This window comes from Athene noctua, chromosome Z (assembly GCF_965140245.1).
Source record: "Athene noctua chromosome Z, bAthNoc1.hap1.1, whole genome shotgun sequence".
Taxonomy (NCBI): Eukaryota; Metazoa; Chordata; class Aves; order Strigiformes; family Strigidae; genus Athene; species Athene noctua.
In genome coordinates this window covers 62,303,803-62,327,175 of record NC_134077.1, presented here as the reverse complement: position 1 = coordinate 62,327,175, position 23,373 = coordinate 62,303,803, and the positions used below count along the sequence as shown (strand labels likewise).

The window sequence follows — 23,373 nt, the reverse complement described above, 5'->3', positions numbered from 1 at the left end:
AAGATTGTGTATATATAGTAGTTTAAATGACTGAAAACAAATGGATGCATGTTCATTAATTACTGTACAGAAGATCTTGTCATTTGGAACACACATACTAGTGCTAGAGCACTGAACCTAACGCTTCTATCTTCAGGTTTTTAGCCCACAAACCTTCACTTTGATGTGACTGAACTGTAATATATTTTTTAAGAAAACCTATCAAGTATGCCTAGCTTTTTTCTCAGCTGTAACAAAAACGTGTTTTGTTGTGAAAATATATATATTTTCCAAAGATGACCGATGTCCGTCATTCTGCCCTTCACTACCATTTATTTCACTTCACATACATGTAGGTTAAAATGTAATAAAGTTTCTAATGAAAGATGGGAAATGCTTTGAAATTTTTTGGTTTGTTTCTCATTTGCTTAGGATGGATCTTGAAATTGCATGGGAAATATAAAAAAATGCTATCCTTGTCCATACTGGATCACCAAGTAACGTATTTTCTCTCTTATAGAAAGCAAGTGGTTTATGAGATGCTTTGCAGAAAATCGAGGCTGATTTTGAACTGACGACCTTCTGTAATTACTGTCTGTACCTGCAGGAGGAATTAATACCATAAACGGGGCAATGCTTTCAAGACTGTCTCTGGAATGATTAAAGATTTAGTTGGGAAAGGTGGAGACCTGAGTTGCCAAAAGCAAGGCATTTCCATTTTTCAGTAGGATAATAGCCTTCGATTAACCATGAACAAGTCAGTAACCGAAATACAAGGACAGTATAGAAGGCGGTAGCATTGTAATTTCTGGTTCCTAACTCTGACCCCCTAGGATGAATCCAAAACACTGGCTGGAGATACCTGGTGTGGGAAATTGTTTACTATAATAGTTTAATCAAGGATGAGAGATTAGCAATAAGAACTACTCATGGAAACAGAATGGTTTGGATGGGAAGAAGATAAGGACAGGAGAAACCTGGCAGAGCAAGCCAAGTGCTGCCTCTGCCCACCTGCCCGTGGGAGGAAGCAGGAGAGCAAAGAGGGCTGGCCAGAGTATTTGGGTGTGGAGAGAACCCGTGGGACCACGTTACTGCGTGAACCCTCTCGCCATAAGTGCCTGGGGACATCTGCCAGGGCCAGAGCGAGCTGGCGGGGTTCTGGGAAGACACGGCCGAGGCCTCGGTGACTGGCGTGAAACACCAATGCCGAGCACAAGGACGAGAGACGGGGGACGGAGCGGGCAGGGGTGCTGCGGTGACCCCGGACGCAGGCGCCGGGGCGTCATCGTGGCTGGGGTGAGTGCCGTGGGTGAGGATGGCCCGTTGTGATGTCACCAAGCAGGTGGGTTCTGATATCACCCCGAGAGACGGGCTCTGATATCACAGAGTCCCCGGGCGATGGGTCCCGTTCTACGGGGCTCTGATGTCACCGAGCGACGGATTGTGACCCGGCGTTCCTCGCTGCTAGTACCCGGGCGCCGAGGCCCACCTGGCTGGTTCGTGCCCGCGCTCCAGCTGAGCAGGTCGCAAGGCTGGAGTGTTGAGCGAGGCGTTGGTGCTGGTGGTCTGGCTGGGGAGTATTCCTGCTTGCCTGACCCCAGAGCCGTCAGAGGATTTTCCCCGGCCCTGCCAGGTGCAGGCAGCCGGGGCACACAGGAGGTTTGCTCGCAGCAGCAGCAGAGGTGAGCTGTGCGGGGACACCTCACCCTGGGGAGGCGGGAGGGTTTCCTTCTTGAGGGACCTGGGCATTTCTTCCACCCGTCCTTGGGCCAGCCACTGACCGCGGCCTCCCTTCCTTTTCTAGCGTGACACCGGCTGCTGCGTCACCACAGAGAGGGAGCAGTTCACCATCCCCAGCTCCCTCCCGGCTCACCGCAGCAGGTGGAGAGCATGGCCACGGAGCCAGGCAGTCGCTGTCCCATCTGCCTGGACAGCTGGGACGACGCTGCCTATGTGCTGCCATGCCTCCACCAGTTCTGCTACCGCTGCATCCTGCGGTGGGCTGAAAGCAAGCCCGAGTGCCCCCTCTGCAAGAGGCGAGTGCAGTCCATCATGCACTCGGTGCGGGCAGATGACGACTTTGAAGAGGTCGTCATCGCACCATCCGGGCTGGCAGCAGCGTCAGCTGGCACTCGCCGGGCAGGAGGAGTGCCCAGGCAGGCAGCCACCCGCAGCCTCCCTCGCCCTGTAACACCCCAGCCGCTGGCGGAGGAGCCGGTGCCCAGGGCTCCTCTGGGTGGTCTCCAGCCTGACACCTGGGCGTCCCTTTTTGACGACCACCCAGCGCTCCTCCAGCGCTTTCTGCCCTGGCTGCGAGAGCAGCTGGGGCTGATCTTTGCGGAGGAGCCTTCCGCAGCGGCTGTGCTGGAGGAGCTCACCCTGGCGCTCCTGGGCTTCTTTGGGCTGCGTGAGGACGTCCTCGTCCGGATGATGGAGGCCTGCCTTCAAGATCGCGCGGCGGCATTCGTACGGCAGCTCATCGATGTCGTCGTGCAGCGCTGCAGCGGGGAGGCCCACCGCCTGCTGGGCCTCGAGGACGGCCACGCTGCCCAGGAGCGGGAGGGCAGCCCCGCTCGTCCTGCTGCCTCCCGAAGGGACTCTCCTGCCCCTGGCCCAGCCCCCTCGGGCAGCCCGGCTGAGGCCCGTGAAGAGGAGCGCCCCAGCCCATCAAGCGCTGCTCTTCGCCGGGGTCCCGGCAGCCCCCCGGACGCCCCTGTCCCAACACACGGGGAGCGGGAAGAGCCGCAGGAGGATTCGGGGGAGGCCGTGGCAGGCCCCTCCGCTCCCAGACGTGGCAGGGACCGCTCACGGCGGGGGAGACGGAGAGCCCCGAAGAGGAGGGCCGGCAGCTCCCGCGGCTCTTCCCAGCCGCCCAAGAGACCACCCCGGGGGCCAAACTAAGACCAGGCCCCAGGAGCTGCCGAAGCCAGGGCTGGGCCAGCGGCGGGGGCACGTGCCAGCCCACAGGTCAGCCAGAAGGCTCTCAGTAGCCTCAGCCTGCACCTCAGCAGCCGGTCCCGGGGCAGATGTTTCCAGCCAGGGGCTCTGCAGGGCCAGCCCGTACCCCATCGCTCATCCCCCCCGGCCTGTCCTGCTGTCACCGCACCCTCTGCCCCCACGTCCCGGGGCTCTGCTCTCCTACCAGCCTGCGCTGCCCGGTGCAGCCTCTCTACGGCGGCGCCCAAATCTCTCCTCCTGCGTGGACTCACGACTCGGTGCTGTTCTCTGCCCCGGAGAGAAAAGCACGTTGGAGGGCGACCAGATGTAAAGGCACGGTCTGCAAGTCTCTGAGCCGCAAACTGCTGGGTGAGTGTGCTGCAAAACTCTCACTGTTAGCTTGCCTTTGTCTGATGCCTTGCCTGGGTATTTGCTACTGGCCGCTATCACTGACCCCCTTCTAGTCTCTTCAGTACTCATTGTAGTGAAGTGTTCCTCCTCTCACTGCAAAAAATGACTTGCCTGCTAGCCACTAGGTCAGGCATTTTGTAGACCTGCTAGCAGAAAAGCGTTCAGAAATAAGATGCGGTCATACAGGAATGGGTACACGCTGAGGCACGTGTCTGCGTCCTTTGACTGTCTTTATGCTAACTTCCTTACAGAGGAGGTCACACCAGACGCGGAAATTTCCTGCATGATTTTCCTTTGTCTGTGAGAATCAGAACGACAGCGTACCCTGCCCTTCTACAGACCGGCACCGTGACGAACTGATTTCTGCAGTCACCTTGCTTTTCTGCATCAGTGTTCACGTAAGTCATGAATACGGATCCATTGTGAGCATGCACGTTTCCAGTTTACAGCTGAAACAAAACTAACCATACTTAGAAGGTTAGCAGACATCTCCTTCCAAGGACATAAGTTTCTTGTAGTGACAAGTAAATTCCAGGTATGGAGTCTGATAGAAATATAACCAACGGCAATGGCAAAAAAACAGGAACAGAATCCCGCTACTTCACCCCAACAGCCAAAGTGACGCTTTCAGAAACCGTGTCTTTTGCCCTGCCAGCAGCCATACACGGGTGACTGGTCGGCCCTTTGAACCCGTCTAGCTCCAAACGGGCACAGGACTGTACACATATTTTCAGAGATGCGTACACACACACTACACGCCCTATTTTGGGGTCTACACCATCACTGGCTCACTTCTAGTCTCTCCAGCGCTCTCACCGTAGCAAAGTACTCCTCCTTTAACTCTCTTTATGCTAACGTCCTCACAGAGAAGTTCACACCAGAATTAAATGCAGTGTAGTTCCAGCTGTAAATTGCCACGGCCTCTGAAAACCTGATTGCTTTTCAGACCTGTCACAAATAAGATAACACCAAAACTATACAAATTGTGTCACACATTAATGCCTGTCATTCTTTAATACCTAGGGTCGTACCCTGCCAAAGCAGGAGCCCCAGGAAGTCCACCCAGGGGAAGCGCAGCGTCCTGCACCTGTGGAGGGACAAGCCCAGGCACCAGCACATGCGGCGGGCGGCCCGGCCTGGAAAGCAGCTTTGCAGAAGCGGCCCTGGAGGTCCTGGTGGGCACCGACCTGATCATGGGCCAACCGTGTGCCCTGGCCACAGGGAACACTAACGCTGTCCTGGGCTGCATTAGGAGCTTTGCCAGCAGGTCAAGGAAGGGTGATCCTTCCTCTCTCCTTGGCACTGCTGATGCCACCCCTGGAGCACTGTGTCCGGTTCTGGGCTCCCAGAACAAGAGAGAGGCGCACATACTGGAGAGAGTCCAGCAAAGGGCCATGAAGGTGATTAAGGCACGGGAGCATCTCTCCTCTGAGGAAAAGCTGAGCCAGGTGGGACTGTTTAGCCTGGTCAAGAGAAGGCTCGGAGGGGATCTGACCAATCTATTAAAAGGCCCGAAGGAGGCTGCAGAGAAGCGGGAGCCAGACTCCTCCTGGGGGTGCCCGGTGACAGGAGAAGGGACACTGAAGAGCAGTCTGGACGTGATCCTGGCTAAGCAGCTCTAGCTTAGCCTCTGCTGCCTCTGCTGGAGCAGGCGGCCTTGACGAGCCGACATCCAGCGCTCCCTTCCAGCCTTCCAAACTTTCTGTGGTCCTGTGAAAGTGTCTGAGCTGTGTAAGGAATCTGTTCTAATAACTTCATTTTGGTTATACCAAGCCAACAGAGAAAAGGAAGTAAGTAGTGCCCTGGCGTTGTCCACCCGAGGGTGTTAGGAGAGCTGGCTGACGTCATTGTGAGGCCTCTCTCCATAATCTTTGAGAAGTCGTGGAGATCGGGAGACGTCCCTCACTGCTTAAATTTGGGCGCGAGTCTCACCCAGCTGGCTCATGCCTGGACTCCACCTGAGCGAGGTCGTGAAGCTGGAGTATTGAGCAAGGACTTTGCTGCTAGTGTCGCGCTCAGGGAGTTCATTGCAGCTCTCCATGCCCGACCTCAGAGCCGTCAAAGGATTTTCCCCGGCCCTGCTGAGGCACCCAGAGTCATCCTCGCAGGAGCAGAGGTGAGCTGGGCGGGGACACCTCACCCTGAGGAGCCGGGAGGGTTTCCCTCTTGAGAGACCTGGGCGTTTCTTCCATACCTCCCTGGACCAGCCACTGACTGTGGCCCCTCTTCCTTTTCGAGCGTGACACCAGCTGCTGCAGCACCAGTGAGAGGGAGCAGTCCATCATCCCCAGCTCCCCCCAGCCCACCGCAGCACACGCAGAGCATGGGCATGGAGCTGGACAGCCGCTGCCCCATCTGCCTGGAACGCTGGGAGGAGGCCAGCTACGTGATGCCATGTCTCCACCAGTCCTGTTACAACTGCATCCTGCAGTGGGCTGACACCAAGCCTGTACGCCCCTCTGCAAGAGGAGCATCACCTCCGTCTTGCACTCGGTGTGGGCGGACGATGACTTTGAGGAGTATGTGATCACACCGTCTGCAGCATCGTCCGTCGTCGACCGCCAGGCAGTAGGAGCTCCTGCTGGCCGTCCAGCTGCCCGCAGCCCTGAAGCAAGAGAAGAGCCGCCTGCGGGGATGGTGCGCAGGGCTCCTCCCGGCGGCGTGCAGCCCGGCACCTGGGCATCCCTTTTCCGGGACCACCCAGCTCTCCTCCAGTCTCTCCTGCCCTGGGTGCGTCAGGAGCTGGGGCTGATTTTTGGGAAGCAGCGTTCACTGGCAGACATAGTGGAGGACCTCGTTGTGCCCCTCCTGGTCCTCTTTGGGCTGGATGAAGACCTGCTGGTCCAGCTGCTGGGGGCCTCCCTCCAAAACCACGCGGCGACATTTGTGCACCAGCTTATTGGCGTCGGTCGCCGTGCAGCGGCGCAGCGGGGACGCCCGCCGTCTGCTGGGCCTGGAGGACGGCCACGCTGCCGGGGGCTGGGAGGGCAGCCCTGTGGCTGCTCCCGGTCCTGCTGCCTCCCGAGAAGGGTCTCCCACACCTGGCCCGGCCCCCTCTGGCAGCCCTGAAGGAACAAGCGCAGACCTCCCCAGCACCTCAGCAGCTGCCCCTTGGGGGCATCCCGGCAGCCCTCCCTCGGCCCCGGTTCCTATCCCCGAGGAACAGGAAGAGCCCCAGGAGGAGCCCGAGGAGACCACAGCACGTCCGTCTACTTCCAGCCAGGGCAGGAGTCGCTCCCCTGAGGGACCACGGCAACCCCGAAAAAGGAAGGCTGGCAGCCCCAAGGCCTCTTCTCCAGCCAGAAAGAGGCCACACCACCGGCAGCACTAGACGAATGCCCCAGGTGCTGCCAAAACCAGGGCTGGGCCAGCAGCTGGGGCAGGCACTGGCCCTCAAGGGCTTCTGGCCCTCTAAGTCTAAGGATTATGAGTAAAAGAAAATAAAGTCTGGAAAACTGCAGAAAAAGTCTGTGTTACTAACAGCGCAGGTGGCACTGCTACCCCCCACCTCTCCCCGTGCCGCTTTCTCCCTCTTCTCCCCGGGGCTGTGCCCACCCTTTCCTCTCCTTGTCCTTAGGGGAGCAACACGGGTCTTCTCCCTGTGGTCTTGCACTGCCTCCTTGCCCTGTTTTGACTGTCGTGGGGCTTCACCTGTGCTCTCTGAGCGCACCCCTCCCCAGAGCACAGCGCCGTGGGTCTTTGCCCCCTGCTCTTGCAGGGCCCCTTTCCCTTCAGCAAGGTGCCATGGTGCCTGGCCCTATGGACCTGAAAGGTCTCTTTGCCCCGAGCGAGTGCCACTGAGCCGCACTCTCTGGTCTTGCTGGACCCTCTTTCCCCTCCCTCACTCAAGCGGACACGAGCCGAGAAGGACGGAGATGTTGCTGCCCTTGAGCACAGGCTTTCTTCCTGCTCTTCCAGATCCAACCCTGGCACTAGCATTTCTCCTCCTCTGCTTGGGAAGGACCCCTCTTCAGCAGATGGGCACCATCAATTCCCATGAGAGCCCTCACCACCACCCTCACTTCCCGTCCCTATCGCTCACTCTCTGCAGGACTTCCCCCAGCACAGCTCCTCTCTGCTTCGAGTGAACCCGGCTGAAATGGCAACGCATATTCCTCCTGCTCCCCAGGGCCCTTTGCCCTCCTCTCACACACTGCCCCGTGACCCCTTCTGCAGCCAAGCCAACCATGCAAGACGGGGAAGGCCCAGAAGGCAGCTGCTGGGTTCGGCACAGGAGCTGCTGCCGGGCTCCACAGGAAGACTCAGGTCCCCATGGCAGAAGAGGCCAAAGCTCAGCCAGAGTTGGAACTGGCCAGGGTCGTGTCAGACAACAAGAAAGGTCTTTTTAAGTATGTCAACAGCGAGCAGAGGAAAACATTGGGCTGATACTTGATGATGATGAACTTGAACCATTCTGTTTGGTTTTACTACCTATGGATTGATGAGTCAAAGGGACAACTAAGCTTTTAACACTGTTATGCTGCATTTTAAACACAGTATTTATTAAATGCCCCAATAAAAGAAACCATGCAAGGTCAGGAAAAGCATATATACCAGACAGAAGACCACGAAGCTACACATTGTCAAAATACAAGGGAAAAATGCATAAATCTGGAAGAGAACCTAACGAAAGGCCACTGGGAACAGCAATCCTTCACAATGTGAGTCATTTTTCCGTCCAAAATTGTGGAAGCATGTCCACACATTATTTAAGCAATATCCAGAAAAAGATAGGAAGATTTGTGCACCACAGCTTGATGCCTATGCAGCAAATTTGACCGTGGAGTCGTAACTGCCCTGTGTGCCATAACGATGAAAAATAGTTTTCATCAATATTCATCAACCCCACTTTAGTGGGGTTGCACTACTTTCAGATCTCAGAACACGTTTTCTAAGTAAACTTTGCAGCAATCCATCTTATTCTTAAGCACAGCGATAGTGACACATGTTCTAAGGGATGTGTTTAAGGGTGCTTTAGATGAGATGCTGGGGGATATGGTGTAGGGGAGAACTTTGTAGACTAGGGCCGATGGTTGGACTCAATGAGCCCAAGGGTCTTTTCCAACCTGAACGGTTCTATGATTCTGTGATAATTCTTTCCACATCTGTAACGGTTTTGTTCTCAAATCGCGATGAACGTTAAAGAAGATTCATCACATAACTAAACCCGAAGGTAATTAAACCCGAAGGTAATTTTGTGCTGAACTATCAACAGGGGTGTACCAGCAACCTGTCCAAACAAACCCGGTCAATTACAAAGCGCTCTAAAGAGTGAATTCTCCTTTCAGAAGATTGCAGTATAAAGAAACCTCTTTTTTTCTTACGTATTTATCCCAGATTCTAACCAGCCTGGTTTGAGGGTAAAACCAGCCCGCATCAGATACACCTAAACACAGAACAAATACAAGTGGCAACCTAAGACCAAACGCTCTCGAAAAAACCCTTTTTCTCCTGCAAGCAGCGCACAAACAAATGAATGTCCTTCTGACTGGTTACCTCAGCGGGGCCAGTACTGGTGTGGTTAATGACTGAACTGAGTTAGGCACCGTGACAATCACACTGAAATCGGGAAAGAAGCAGGGCCAGAGCACCACTTGGTTTCAGCAGCGACTCTGTTTGAATAAACTGACTCTTTTGGGAGCTCTGTGCCTATCTCCTCTAGGTTCCTTTGGGAATCCTGAACACAGATCCCAAAGTAGGCTAGACTCATTTTTGGAGCGAGAGGAATAGAACTAATCTGGGACCTGAGATGTCAAGAACATACCGAGTGCTTTACTTGCCTTTCAACCAGCCTCTGGTGAAATCGCCCTCTCCCTAAACGTCTTCCTTCCACCGCTTCTCAGAAATTAAAAGCCAGGTGGGAGCCAGTTCAGTGATTCCCTCACGTGAGGCTTGACATGTCTAGCGTACACCAGTGCCAGGCATCGAAGTCTGGATTTTCTTATTCTGACACGAGAACGAGCAGCCAGTGTCAGCTGCGAGCATTACATCTCTGTTCAACAGAAGGGATTAAGGCAGCGGTTGAACATGAATCACTAGGATGCAGAGCTGATCCTCCTGTTAGTTTAGGCTGCTAGTTAATTAGATACGTCACGTCAGCCGGGTCAGATCGCTGTCCCGGAGGGCCTTCCCACTGCATGCTGATGTACCTCTCAAAGCACAGATGAAGAGGGGAAGGGGACTTGACTCTACACCCCAGAGGATTTGTCTCCCACTCTCAGCCTAGGAACAGCTACAAAAGCACAACCACAATCCTGATGGAGATACAGCCACGAAAAGGACACGAGCCTACAGCTTTCATTCCCCAGAAGGGAGCACCTCGTATTTTTTATTTAAAATACTTTTCTGGAGGGAGGAAAACAAACACACCTGACAGCTAAAACACGGCAGCCTGTTTTGTCAGACCAGAAAGCTCTTAAGTATGCCAGCAGCGAGAGGAGAAAAACATTGGGCTGTACCGGATGAGGATGGCAAACAGTGATGCAGCAAAACTGAAGGCATTCCGTGGGGTTTTTTTGCCTCGGTCTTCAATACAAGGCACCAAAATACAAATTCCCAGAGTCAGCGATCGAGGAAAGGGTGCAGCCTGACGGCTTGTTAAGGATGCCCAATTTAAGGCCGTCTTGTAATTTTTTCTCCCCGGTAGCCACACAGAGAAGTCAGAGGGCCGCTGACACTCACGCACTCGGTGGTCTCCGCCATGCGCGCGACACAACGCGCAAACACGTCGGGCGGCTCCCCCCGCCAGGCAGAGCCCGCCCCGGCCCCGGCCCCGGCCCCTCCCGCGGCCGCCCGTGAACGTGGCAGAGGGCGGGAGCCGCGGGGCCGCACCGCCTCGCCGCGGGACTCGGGGCGCCAGCGGCGCGGGGGGCGGGGGGCCGCGGCAGCGCGGTCGCGGCGCCGCCGGGGCTGCTGGGAGCTGTAGGCGGCGGCGGAGCCGGCCCGGGGCCTCCGCGGGTGGCCGGCGGCGCCGCGCCGCGCCGCTCGCCCGCCAGGCGCGCGTGGCCAGCCGGGGCGCGGCGCGGGAGGCGGCGCGCTCTGGCGCTTGGGCTCGGTGAGGCCGCGCGCCGCGGCGGGCAGGGGGGACGCGCCGGCACCCGCCGTGCCCGGCGGCGGGCGGGGCGAGGCCGGGCGGCGGCGCCGTCCCGCCGCGGCGGCCCGCCCGCGCTGCCGGGCGTCGGAGGCCGCCGCTGGGTGCCCGAAGCGGCCGGGGCAGGTCCGGAGGCTGGGGGCGGCGGGGGGTGCTCTGGCACGGAGGGCAGGGGTGCCGCTGAGGCGTTTGCCGGCCGCGGGCGGCGGCTGTCGGCGGCGGCTGTCGGCGGGATCCGGGCCGCTCGGCCCGGCCTGCCGGCCTGGGCCGCTCCGCGACCCTGCGGGGCGGCGGCCGGCCCGACCGCGTGTGTTGGCGCGTGTAGGATCCGCGGGCCGAGCTCCGGGAGCCGTCCCGAGACCTCCCTCTCGGACGGCCCGCCTGGGGCTGCGCGGTGTCGGCCCCTCGCGGCGCGCGGCCCTGGCGAACAGCTGCTTTGCAGGCCCTGCTGTGGGCGTTCTGGCTTATTCCCCTTTTTCTGAACCGTTTCGCCCTTTTAAAGGGCAGCGGTAGCTCGCGTCCTCCCTGCTGACAGTAACGTGCTCCGGGGCTTTGTTGTAGGGGTGAGAGTTGGCGGGCAGTGAGCGCCCCTCAGAGTCGTCCTTGCCGCCTCGGCAGTGCGAGTGAACGAAGGGAGCAGCACCCCTTAGGCTTCCCGGTTGGCTGGTCCTCGTACCTGCTTGCTGGGTCACGTATGTTGTTCTGCTCTTGTGAGTCGCCCTCCGAGCGACTGAGCTTCTTCCAGGCACCTGCGTGGAGAGTTTGGGTGCCAGGCGTCGGGCCTTGCAGCTGGGGATGGAAATGCTGGTCCTGGTAAACCTGTGTGGTTTCAGCTTGAATGAGCACGATTGGCAGCGGAAATCTGCACCCTCGAGGATCTGTTAGTTTCTGATAGCAGTGATGCTTCAGGAGGCCTACTTGTCATTATAATGTCTCTGGAGGCATTGCTGAAGTGGTTTGCTATTTATATGATTGATTTACTGTCACGTGAAAAAAGCTTTCCTTCTTTTGGGGAAGAGCCTCTGAGATGTGTTGTGTAAAAGGTGATACAGCTACTGGTGCAAATTGGCAGAATGCCTGTTTCTCTGATGGTTTTATGGAGTCATGTACCACTGTGTGTTAGTCGTTCTCTAACCGTGGTCTTCCGTGATCTGGAACTAAGTGGTCTGTGAAGCTACATAAGCTTTGTGATATTTACAGATAAATTCTTGATAGGGTACCTACCGGTGGTCTGGAACAAATCCCAGGGGTTGGCAATGGCATTAAGAATGGGGGAACAAAATAGTTTTGGGAGAGAAGGAAGCTTTTAGAAGAGTGAAACTTCCTGAATTTCTGCACCGGTCTCGAGACAAGGCCAACCCCTTCTGGCATACCTGCTCTTTCGAGCTAGCTTGGTACAGTGTTAGGCCTGAAGAATCCTTTTTTCCTTAAAAGGAAGGTGAAAAAGTGATATGCAGTTTTAGTGATTGACGTTATTGATGCTATGAATATAAAACAGGCGTTGGAGAGTTCTGTTCTTTTTTCTTTTTATTTTTTTTTTTCTCCTCTTTACCTCTCTTTAAGACTTTAGACCAAGTCACTTAACAACGGGTGATTAACTGAAGATCCCTTTGCGTTCTGTGAGACTTCAGGTGTGCTCGGGGACCTGCCTGCATTTAACAGACCAGAGCTGGAAGGAAGTGTTATCTGTGACTTTGTGCTCTCCCTTTCTAAAATGGAATAAACCGACGTGAGGGCTTTTTCAGCTGAAACTTTAATATACCAGCAGTTCAACTCTGGTTTGGTTTGGTTTGGTTTTCATTTTCACTGTCTTTTTGATTGCTGTCAGCTTCACTCAATCTTTACTATCTGAAGGTTTTTCTTTTGTAATTTTATTTCTTGCTTTTATCTTGATCATCCTGGTTTTAGTCTCTCTTGTTTGCATCTTTATGAATTCTTGGGCTTTTTTTCCCTTTGACTCCCTCCTGTTGAATAGAAGCATGTATCTGTGAATCTGACTTACCAGTTACTGCAAGCTAGGATGTAACATTTTATTCGAAGAGGTTGTTACACTGGGGTGAGCTCCAAACAATTGGTTTGTTCAAATAAATAAATAAATGACTGCTCCTTATTCTGGACGGTTGTCAGCTTGTACTTAACCATCAACAATGTGTGTTAAAACAGTTATGCCTATTATGATTAAAGGTGAGAAGTTCAGTAGTATTTGAATTTAGTATTCCAGCAGTGGGTTTGTTTCATTTTAGGATCTGTTTAGAGTATAGTTTTGCCTCTTAGGGTTCTGAAGTATACTATGTTGTTTTTTGAGGTTTGGGGGTTTTTTGTTACCAGGAACGCCTACTGAAATACAAGAAGGGGTTAATTAAAGATGACTGAAAATACGGCCTCATAAGCTCTCAAGTATGGCTGGTTTCTAGACAATGTGCTTTTATCGGTGTGAAATTTGCTAATCTTCATTTGTAGGTAATTTTATTGTTAACTGTGAGTTTCTATATTGTAATTATCTGCAGATTGCTTTTGAAGTGTTGTTTTGTTGCTGTTGGGAAGTATTAGTGCAAATGTAATTATTTCCTGTTAAATTTAAGTCTAAAGAGGAATAATTTTCTAGTTCAGCCTTTTAGTCTTCAAATCCTGCTTTTGACACAGGCCCTGCTAATATTTTCAGTCAGAATGTGAGTGTGGTTTTCCTTTCAGTATAAACAGGCCTTGCATTTGTGAATGAGTGTAATGGCTGAGACTTGGCTTTAGGTTAATAGATGAGATTCAGCTGGTGAAAAATCAGTAAAATACAGTTACCAGTCAGCCAGGGATAGACCTTGTGGGTATACTCTATATTTGTTGTGTAATGTGAGGGGTTTAACATAATTCATATAGTAACTTCTTTAGTACTGATAAGGTTTGGGTTTTTTAATCAAGTAATTGGTGGAAGTCTGAACACAATTCATGCTTCTCCTTCTTAAAGGGGTGATTTTAAGGATGACTGGTCACCGGGAATGTGTTTTCCTGTAATTCTCTTTTCCATATCCCTTCTTTTTTATTTTCATACAAGCATAAGCCAAGATTTTTTTCTACCGAAGTGGGGCAAGATTATCGAATGTGTGAAATCGATTTATGTTCACAAATCACTAGTGGCAGTACTGCTGTTATTTTCGCCTAGTTGCACTTGCTTCACTTTGCCTGCTCTCTTGTCCTTAAATTTCCTAATACAAAATACTCTAGTTAGCAAGGAGACCCAAAAGTCACTTAAGTTAGGCTGAGTTTTTGAGGTGCTGCTTGCTGCAAATTATGCGCTTGTGGATTGGACTGTGAAGACTTCCTACTATTGCTCGTTTTATTGTTTTAAAATCACTGAAAAGAAAGATCAGTTCCACACCCAGCAGTCATTAAGGATTTTTAGTCTGATCTTACTGGAGAACTTTTTTCCTGCAAATCTCCTAAGGGAAGCTGGAAATTCTCATTGGAGACTTTGTTGAGGACTGAACACTGTTAAAGACTGGATTGCTTGGGTTTTTCCCTGCTGTGTTCTTCCACCCCAGTGCTTCTCTATTTCTCTCATATAATTGGTTTCAATTTGAAACCAATTATATGAGTTTGAATTGATATTCAAGTGTTAAACCATATATCCTGTAGGATCATTTTGACACCTTTTTTAATTTGTTTTCCGGTCTAAGGCATCTAAGAGCTGTTCTTTTTGCCTCTTGATCAGCAAGGTTAAACCCTCGTTTTAGAGGGTTTAGCCCCCTCTGGTGTAGATAAAGGTTTAAAGTTTGGCAGACTCACTCTTCAAAGGACCCCGAATCAGCCCAGTAGAGATGGTCGCTCCTAATTTGTTTACCTTCTCAAACCTCCATGCAATAATAAATCATTTTTACTCTGTCCTTACCCCGCCTAGAAGGGGTGATTTTCCCAGTTACTTAACATCAATCCTAAAGGGCTATCTGGTGGCATCTGAGGGTACCTCACCTGGGTTCCCACACCACCCATGGGATCAGAAGGCTTGCTCTTCCTCTGTCCCATCTTCTGGAGCGTCTGCACACACTCACACAATTTAGTCCCCCTTTTCGTGGCCCAGTCCCTCGCGGGATATGGGAACCGCACTACCGAGGCGTCCGCACTCGCTTCGCCCTACCGGGCGTCTCACACACCACGCTCCAGGCAACCCAACCCCAACCGAACGGGAAACCGGCCTATACTCACGCAACCCTGTGCGTCTTTGTCCGGGACTTTGCGCACAAAGATTATGGGGTTAACCGGTGTTCTTTTGCTTGTTGCCGAATTTTAGGGTTCGTCGGTCGGGGCTCCGGCAGACTAATCCGCAGGCGGGGGCCAGTGAAATCCAGCGGGTCGCCTCCCCCGTATGGGACTCTGTTGGGAAACTGCGATCCGAGTCACGGCACCAATTTGTTATAAACTGACCTCTTAAAATTGCCTGAGTCAGAGTTCCCAATTTCTTTATTTAGCAAGCGGCAACAAGCAGAACAGCGCTGGGCGGCCGGGGAGTGTCCTGCTCCAACAACGGACCGCAGCCTCCAGGGCACTCTGTTTCAATCTTATACTACAAAGTATTCCGTAGTCATTATACACATATACATATTCATTACTTGAACCCGCCTACTCCCGCTTCGTATGGTAATTAGCTTATCAGTGCTTTACGCTTGCGCAGAAGTTGTTAAAGCTACGGTCAGGGGTCTTCAAATCGTGGGGGGTGGTCTTCTGGGAGGAAGGCCGTAGGTCCTCCTCACAGTGTACGTTTCACCTTTGGCTTGGAATGTGATGATCCTCTGAGTTTGCAGAGTTCTTATCAGTCTAGGCCCAGTAATCTCTTTGCATAATGAGATTCATGGTCGTGAACATCCTGCTGTTTTATTCAATGACCCGCCTGCAGTTCTCCACATCTTCTGACTTACAGATGCTTCCTCTCTTGTTGTTCCCCCCCCCTTTCCTGTCACTTTTTTTTTTTACACTATCATGTTAGTTCAATTAAGCATTTGCTGTTAGTATTACACAATATGCAGTAGTTCATATTACAGTTTGCTGAGTTTGATGAACAGACGGTTTACCACCTATCACACAGTCTTGTAGAGAATAACGGTAAACCTGGGTAATCACTTGGCTTTTAATGTTGTAGATGGTAATCAAAACACTTTGATTTTTCATCTGAACACCATATACCAATACCAAATACTTAGTTTTCTGACACATCTGGTATTGTTATATTGTCACACTAGTGCAGTGAAGTCCAAAGGGGGGTGCCCTTACCCTAGGGGTGTGCAAGGCAATCCATTGGGGTGCAGGAAGAAAATATTAGAAGTATTAATATTTTTTTAATCTAAAAAAATAAGAAAGAAATTAAGTGTTACTAATATTTAACTTACTGCTTGACATTGGTGTCCTCACTCAGTTGATCCATACGTTGGACATTCCCATGTCCTGAGGGAAGAGCAGGTGTTCCATGAAGCAAAAGGGTTGATAGTGGCACCCTCACTCGTTTGCTCACTTCCATCATATTGTGACACATTACAGTTTAATTTATAAATACTTTTACGTATGTTGTGGGGTTGTGCGCTCAAAAACTTTTTACTGTTAGGTGTGTATGTGATAAAGTTTGGAGACCAGTGCATTAGTGCAACTTGGCATGTCGTTTGACTGTGATTGATGTTTAGGCTGAGGCTAGTGAGATGCTTGAGCTGATCCAACAGCTTACTACTATTAAAAAAATGGTAATTTCTGTGTTTCTGACTTAATTCTCTGGCTAAACTTTGTATAGAGAGCAAAATTGGCTTACCCAAGGATCAGCTGAGGGCCAGACTGAAACGGGTATTAGGATGCTGGGTGCCAGGGAAGAGAGGGCTGCCTGGTGCTCATCTCATCTCACAGAACCACACCTCTGAAGTAACTCCCACCCTCGCAGATATTATGAGTATATGCTTTATTCTTAAAGATGGGCACTTCCTGCATCATCATTATTCCTGTTAATTAAACAGTCACTCAGAAAGAGCAGAACTAGTTAGAAATTTCTGAGGCAGACTTCAGCTGCTATAACATTGATGCATCTTGTTAAGCTTATCAGAAATAGAGTAATGCAAAAGGAAGAGATGTGTCTTGCAAGATACTGTCACCAAAAAATGAGCACAATTGATGTTGGATGCAAACTCAAGCAGAAGTAAAAATCACTTTGAAGGGAAAAAAGCAGACCAGGTCAAAACTTACTTATAAAATACCTGAACAATTATATCTCTTGAGATTAGGACACAGCATTTCTAAAACTCCCTTTTTTCTCTTTTTCCCTAGCTTTGCCTAGTCCCCTTGCTGCACCAAGCATGTCATCTTCTCCCACATACTCACCACCCTTGCCAGCTGGACTGTCTCCACTTCCTCCTCCTGTGATGACTTCAGCTTCTCTGCCACTTGTGCCTTCTGCAAGGGTTTCTACTGCTGCACCACCTCTAATTCCTGCCCCACCTCCTGTTGCCCCTTCAGCGTTTGGTACCTCCATGTCCCAGTTCTCTGCACCTTCTCCATGAAGCTCTACTAGGGGCCCTGCACCTCCCACTGGTCCCCCCATTTCAGGATTTTCTGTGTCCTCAACCTGTGACATTACAAGAGGTCATGCTGGTCGAGCACCACAGAGCCCGCTGATGCCATCATTTTCTGCACCTCCAGTCACAGGTAACTTTTCACTTCTATGCTTTCTTGTTTGTGAGCCAGGACGAGGGATCTCCTGGGTGGCTTTTCCTACCACTTCAGAGTCCTGAAAGTTCAGCTTCTTTATTACTCTGGGTACGCTGAATTAATGTAGCTGCACTGAGAAAAAGGGAGAGTAGCCGTTAAAGTACAGTCATAGTCGAGGACGGAGAGTCTTTGTTAGTAGAGTTCTGCTAGCATTCAGGCTCACAGAAAAATCTTTGTTTGAGCGCCTTATTTTTTGTTATCTTGCACAGGAAAGCCCAGCTAAACGTACATACGCACACATAATATCTTTTGTTTAGATTAGAGAGTCAGCTTCAGCCATCATGTTTTCACAGGATGACAGGATACCTCAGGCTGTGTTCTCGTAATTTTCAGGTTTTTGTTCTGAAAAGCTGTCTGTAACAAGCTGTCAGTCACATGACACCAGCTTCTCTTTTCTTGTTTCCAGACACTAAATTTGCATTAGGACAGCGAAAAATACATACCTTCATGCAAGCGTTTGCTGAACTGATGTAATTTTCTGCTAGTGGAATGGAAACGTGGCTCTTCAGCCTCACTTGGGCCAGGCTTTTGCTATTATTGGTGGTCTCTCTTTTAAGTAGTCTGTGTTAGGAAAATGTCGGAAAAGGCCTATCAGTTTTGCAGTGTGAAATAAAAATAACTCTTGATTAAAGCTAGTGTTGGAAAATCTGTTAAAATAGGCTTGAGTAACGGGGCAACGGCTCATACTTAGAACCATTAAAATAGAAAGCAGAAGAAAGGTGAAGAAAATGTCACACTCCCCCATTAGGTTATGATAAGTAATTCCCCTAATAGTTTATACCAAAACTTTAAGTTAACTTCCATCAAAGAGCTACCTCTACCTCTTCTCTCAATGACCACAGTCCAGCAAGCACCACTGTAACTGTTCATTTCATGCCTTAATCTTATCTGTTCTGCAAGCAGGTGTCAAAATACAGTTTTTCCAAATCATCTCAAAGATTAGAGAATTCATATTCTTGCAAACTGAGATTTCACGTTAAAGCATTGTGAAAAGGGAAAAGGTTTTTCTCCAAGCAATTTACTACTGTCTTACAGTAGTGTGGGTGTTACTGATAACACATTACTGTTCTGCTTTCTTGGGTGCAGTTTTGCTGGACCTTTCTGTTTTTGAAGAAATGTCATGTCATACTGCTATGAGATTAGTTATTTTAAAAATCAGTTTAAAGGTTATGCAGTGACAGGGATTATGAAATACCACTAGTCTGCTATCTGTACCAAAACAATAGTGTTGGTTTATGGAAAAGACAGATGCAGTAATATCAGCCTACATTTTACCAGCGTGCACAGTATTCATCCATATGCTACAGCAGATAGGGGGTTGGTGACTTTTTGCTGTGCCGGGCACCTGCTGATGCTAGTCAGATTGCCCGTCACCAGATGTGTTGTTTCTGTGAGGAAGTGCTGTGTCTTTCCGTGTGCTTCTGATGTTATTTCTAAGAGGCACATTTGTTTCTGAGTTGTAACAGGGAGGACTGTCAACTGACACCTGCCCCACTGATGCAAATAACCATGTCCCCTGGGAAGCACAAACTAGAACTCTTCCTTGCTCCTTAGCTTTTAATGTGTGTGTGCCTTTTTTTCCCCTCCTACATAGTAGAAAAAAGACATAAAAGAGTACTGTCCTGGGTCTCCCTCACGTTAAGACTGAGAAACAAGCTGCTGCTGGAACGGCGTGCATGGTGCTGGTACCCTGATGCACCCAAGCAGAGAACCTCTTGCAAGAGCATGGGCATCTCTCTACCTTGGCTGATTACCCCAGGGCTCCTAAAGCACAAGGTCCCAATGTCATGAATATTCAGTGTGCTGCAAAATGAAATCATATGTGGGCACTGTGTCATGATAAACACCGGATTTACTATCCAAACTTAGGGAGATGGATTCTTCAGTAAGAGGTTTAGCCTATGTTACATCTGGTAACTGTGTGTCTCTCTATGGCCTGTGCATTGTGGTGCATCTTTATGTGGAAGAAATACCACTCTTTTAGAAGAAGATTTTTAAATCAGTAGATGAAGTACATTTATCTTCTACCTATCAAGAAGCTTAGTAAAGGAGAAGTAGTATTTTCTTGTGGCTACCTAAAATGTGGTAGATGAAAAGAAGAGCACTACTGGAGTAGATAACAATATGCAGCAATAGTATGGCCTTCAGAAAGATACAGGGGATGATATCTCCAAAGTGATTCTTCCGCTAAAATTTGCAGATGCTGATGTTTGAAGTCCAATATAGCACTTTTTTTGTTGGCAAGCTTTTGTGGCTGGCTTCCTACCAAAACTGATGGGCACAAACTTGCTTGCTGCCCGAGTGAAGAAGCAGCAGTCTGAACTTCTAGAGAAAAATCTTTGATCGTTGCATTAGTTCCTTAATTTGAGACGCCTTCATTGGTCTTCTTTCTATCTTCAGCTAGGGAGCAAGGTGCTTCTTTTCCCTCAAAGACAGTGAGGGTACTTCTAAGTAGTGCCTGTGAAGTTTTTCAGCTCTTCGCTGTGCATTATCTCCCCTTTCTTTGGGCTGTTCATCCATCATTTGACAGAGAAGTAAGGAAGCCATTCTCATCATCAGAATCTCAGCTTCCTTGAAGTGACCTAGTGTTTGTTTCTATCAAGTATGAAGGGTGAGATCTTGGAACATAATGGAAATATCACTAGTTGTAATGACACCAGGATTTCCGGAAGTTTTGAGGGCTTGATCCTTCTATTGTTTAGGCTGCAGTGTATCAAATCTAGCTCTGACATTTGGGAAGTACACCACCATACAAATAGTTTTTAATTCTGGGAGACTATACTGGAAAGTTCCATGTATTGTGAAGATAAATCGTATAGCAAATACACAATTTGTCCAATAATAAATTTGCCTGGGAAGATCATAAGAAATGATTGTGGATTTTTCTCCCCCCTAAATGCTAAAACAAATTAGCTCTCCGTTGATCTGACTTGGACGGATCATTGAGTCTCAACGTAAAAAGATAGCATAGGCTGTATGTAAACACTCTGCTAGCATGGACAGAAACACTGGTATCCCTAAAGACTGACTTCATTCATGCAACTACAAATGCAGGGGGAATGCTGATTTAGATGGGAGGCCCCCAGCATAAAGCACTGGGCATCAAATGCATGAGCATTTCTTCAGAGCAGCCTAGCTGAAGTTTTATCATGACCATTCAGGTATTGCCTAGCAACTTGTGAAGGCCATCAAAGAGCTCTTTGTCCAGACCTCTGGCAAAAAGATTCCCTCAAAGATACCCTTATCAGTATCAAAATCAACATGAAAACTTACCAAAATCAAATTTATTGCATAAGAGATTAACATGCACTTGAAATCGTGGCAATTGTAAGTAAGCACACTGTTGATACCATTGTTGTAAAAGCTGAGTCTAATCTTCCTTTGCAAGGTCTAATAATTTCTTTTTCCTCACTGATTTCTAGCTTTTCTACAAAAGCTTATCTTTCTTTTCTGAAATTTTATATAAAGTATCACAGTGTAGAAAATGATGTTTTTGCTTTCTAAGCCTCTTAATATTTCTATCGTATTCTTTCTCAAAAAATACACATATTTGATTTTTAGAGCTCTAAGATGTGAAACTCAGTTTCTCATTTTTAAATGCCTTGTGAATTTCTCCAGCTAACAGTGAGCGAGTGAGATTTAAAAGTGGGGATGCAATAAATCACTAGATGAACGAGTATTTCTGCTTTCGTACATTCATTCTTGACAAACTCAAGAGTGAAATTGATTTTGCTTGTGATCAATAGTGAATATAATAAAATTCTTCTATAGTGAAACCGAAGTAATATTCAGCACTCTTCCAGTATGCTAGATTGTCATAATTATTATTCAGTGATATTTAGGATACACTGTTTCTTTGCTAGGTAGAGGAGTACCGTTCTTCACCTGACTGCTTCCTGACAAGGGGTGAAAGTGGGAATGAAAAGGTGATTTTTTCAGTTTCCCTAATGCATCATTTTTCCTGATGTGTACTGGAGGAACTTTTCATTTTTAATGGTAGTTACTGGCTCTTTTAAGTATCGTGGCTATATGCAGTATGGAGCCCATGGTCTTTTCTATCCCAGTGTGCCCAGTATCACCCTTTGACACCATGCTGTCATAAAGCACCCTCTGTGCACAGATCAAGACGATATAATTGAGCCTGGTGTTATAGTATGTCACTGGTCTACATAATCTCAGATAATGCACTATGGTAACTCTTGGCAACCTCTGACTTGATAATAGTGACCATTGTATACTGAACACCACTGAAACCCATTAAGACTCTGTGAAAAATGTCTTTTCTGTAGCAGGGTTCACTGAGCGAAGCTATGTATGATATGACAGATAACACTCACGTGAACAGAATGCCAGGCTCGGTTCTGAAATGCTCTGCATGTGTCTGCTTGTGCTTTCACAGGCTTATAAACCCAAGTTCTCTGATTTGGAAACCTCAAGCAGAACAGTCTTACCCATCTGAAATAAGTGGTCTGGTTTCTAAAAAAGAAAAGACGTGATCTCATCCCACTGATGTGCATCAATATCTCTCAAAATCAAAACACTCTCTGTTATCTATTTATCCACAAATAGGGTGCGAATGAAAAAGTTGACCCAGGCTACTGGGAAGCAAGTCTGCACTGCCTCTCAAATGTAGGTGAAGACAGGAGAATGACATTGCCCACGCAGGCAAAAATGAAAAAGTAATGATCTAAGAAGCCTTTCTTTTTTAAAAATCAATTTATTTTAGGTCATTATTGACCGGTAATCATTGTACAATTAGGGTTTTTAGGTGGGCTGCTGCTAGTTAGCATCTGGATTCTGAAGGGCAAGTGTTTTCTTTCTTGCTGGCATTAGTTGGTGCAATCTGTTGAGCCACGTATTTGATTATTCAATCTGTTGATTGTCTTGCAGAGAAACAAACAATTTGAGAGTCTGGAATTTCACCTTTCCTCTCATTAGAGTTAGTCTTTGGATATAGGCAGCTTTAGAAGGCACGTGCTGTGGGGGTTGAGGAATCACCTCAGAGTCTGGTCTGTCAGTAAACAGTGTAATGATTTTTCAGTATTACAGACAGTAGGTTTTGCTCTTCAAAGATAAAAGCCTTTTTTTTTTTGTCACATGCGAAACTTTTGCTTTTTTAGGACTCTGGCAGCCAGTGAACCTGTGACATATTTTGCTGGAAATACTTCCAAAGCAAGACATGCTTGTGGTTGGATTCCGTCCATTTTTGTCTTAGTGAAGGGCTCCATTCCGTAGAGGCACTACAGTAATACTTAATTGTTAATGCAAAGTACTGTAGACACAATACGGTCTGAGTTCCACAGTGGTGCCTGCTGGCGTTTAACATGCAGCATGCTTTTTAAAAGCAGATAGTGGAAAAACCAAACGGGAAAGTTACATTAAATGTTGCTGCATTGCAAAGAAAAAACCATCCCATAATTGGATGATTATAATTAGTGGTTTGCGTTATGATTTATGTATAGGGGTTCTGGTTGTGGCCATTTTATAATCAATTTTATGCCAAAAATGGTTAGACAAAGCACTGACTGACCAGCATCCTTAACACTGTTGCAGCTAAGCCTTTTGGAATGTTCACATGGTGTGTTTAGAAACCCTTTGTGTGTGCTATATTTTTCCATTTGGTCTGAGGCTGAGCAGTAATCAGCTCAGTACTAATGAGAAATCATTCTGTGTCCTGCACCCCATATTTACACAAAATTATGTCCGACCTTAAGAATTTTTACATTCAGAAGGAAAAGTTTCTGCAAATACCTTTTGTTGTGCATTTCTCTAACACAGAATTTGAAAATAAGCTTTTGCTGTTTTGAAACAGTCATTATGGAGGAAGCAAAAGTCGTTATTTTGCTGCATTTGAATGACTTTCTACTTTTGATTTTCTTTATTGATACCAGTGGTGAAAGTGAAAGGAACAAAAGACCTTATTTTCATATGTATAAAGGTCTTTGAAAATGATGGAACTCTTTATGAATAGAAAAGAAATTCACTCTTCTTGGGGAAGGCAGGAGCAGAGATGCAAGTTTAACTTGTTCTATTTTCCTGTTGTTGGTGATATTTTCATAAACAGGTTTTGTGAGCTGTGTTTTAATAGTAAGTCCTTTAAGGACCAAAGGTTTAAACTAACTATGCATAAGAGTTCTTTACAGAAGGTGAGAGTTTTGTTTATGGTTGCAGGCATTCACTGGGACAGTGTGTGTGCTGAGGGACAGTGGGGTCCAAATTGCTCATAC

General features: G+C 48.7%; 1 long non-coding RNA gene across 1 annotated transcript; it reads left to right on the top strand.

Moving 5' to 3' along the window:
* The first annotated feature begins 10,292 nt into the window (after positions 1 to 10,292).
* Positions 10,293 to 23,369, top strand: LOC141973634 (uncharacterized). Its single transcript, XR_012635576.1, has 3 exons — positions 10,293 to 10,381; positions 16,706 to 17,083; positions 23,318 to 23,369. It is a non-coding gene; the product is annotated as an uncharacterized LOC141973634 (long non-coding RNA).
* Positions 23,370 to 23,373: the final 4 nt, after the last annotated feature.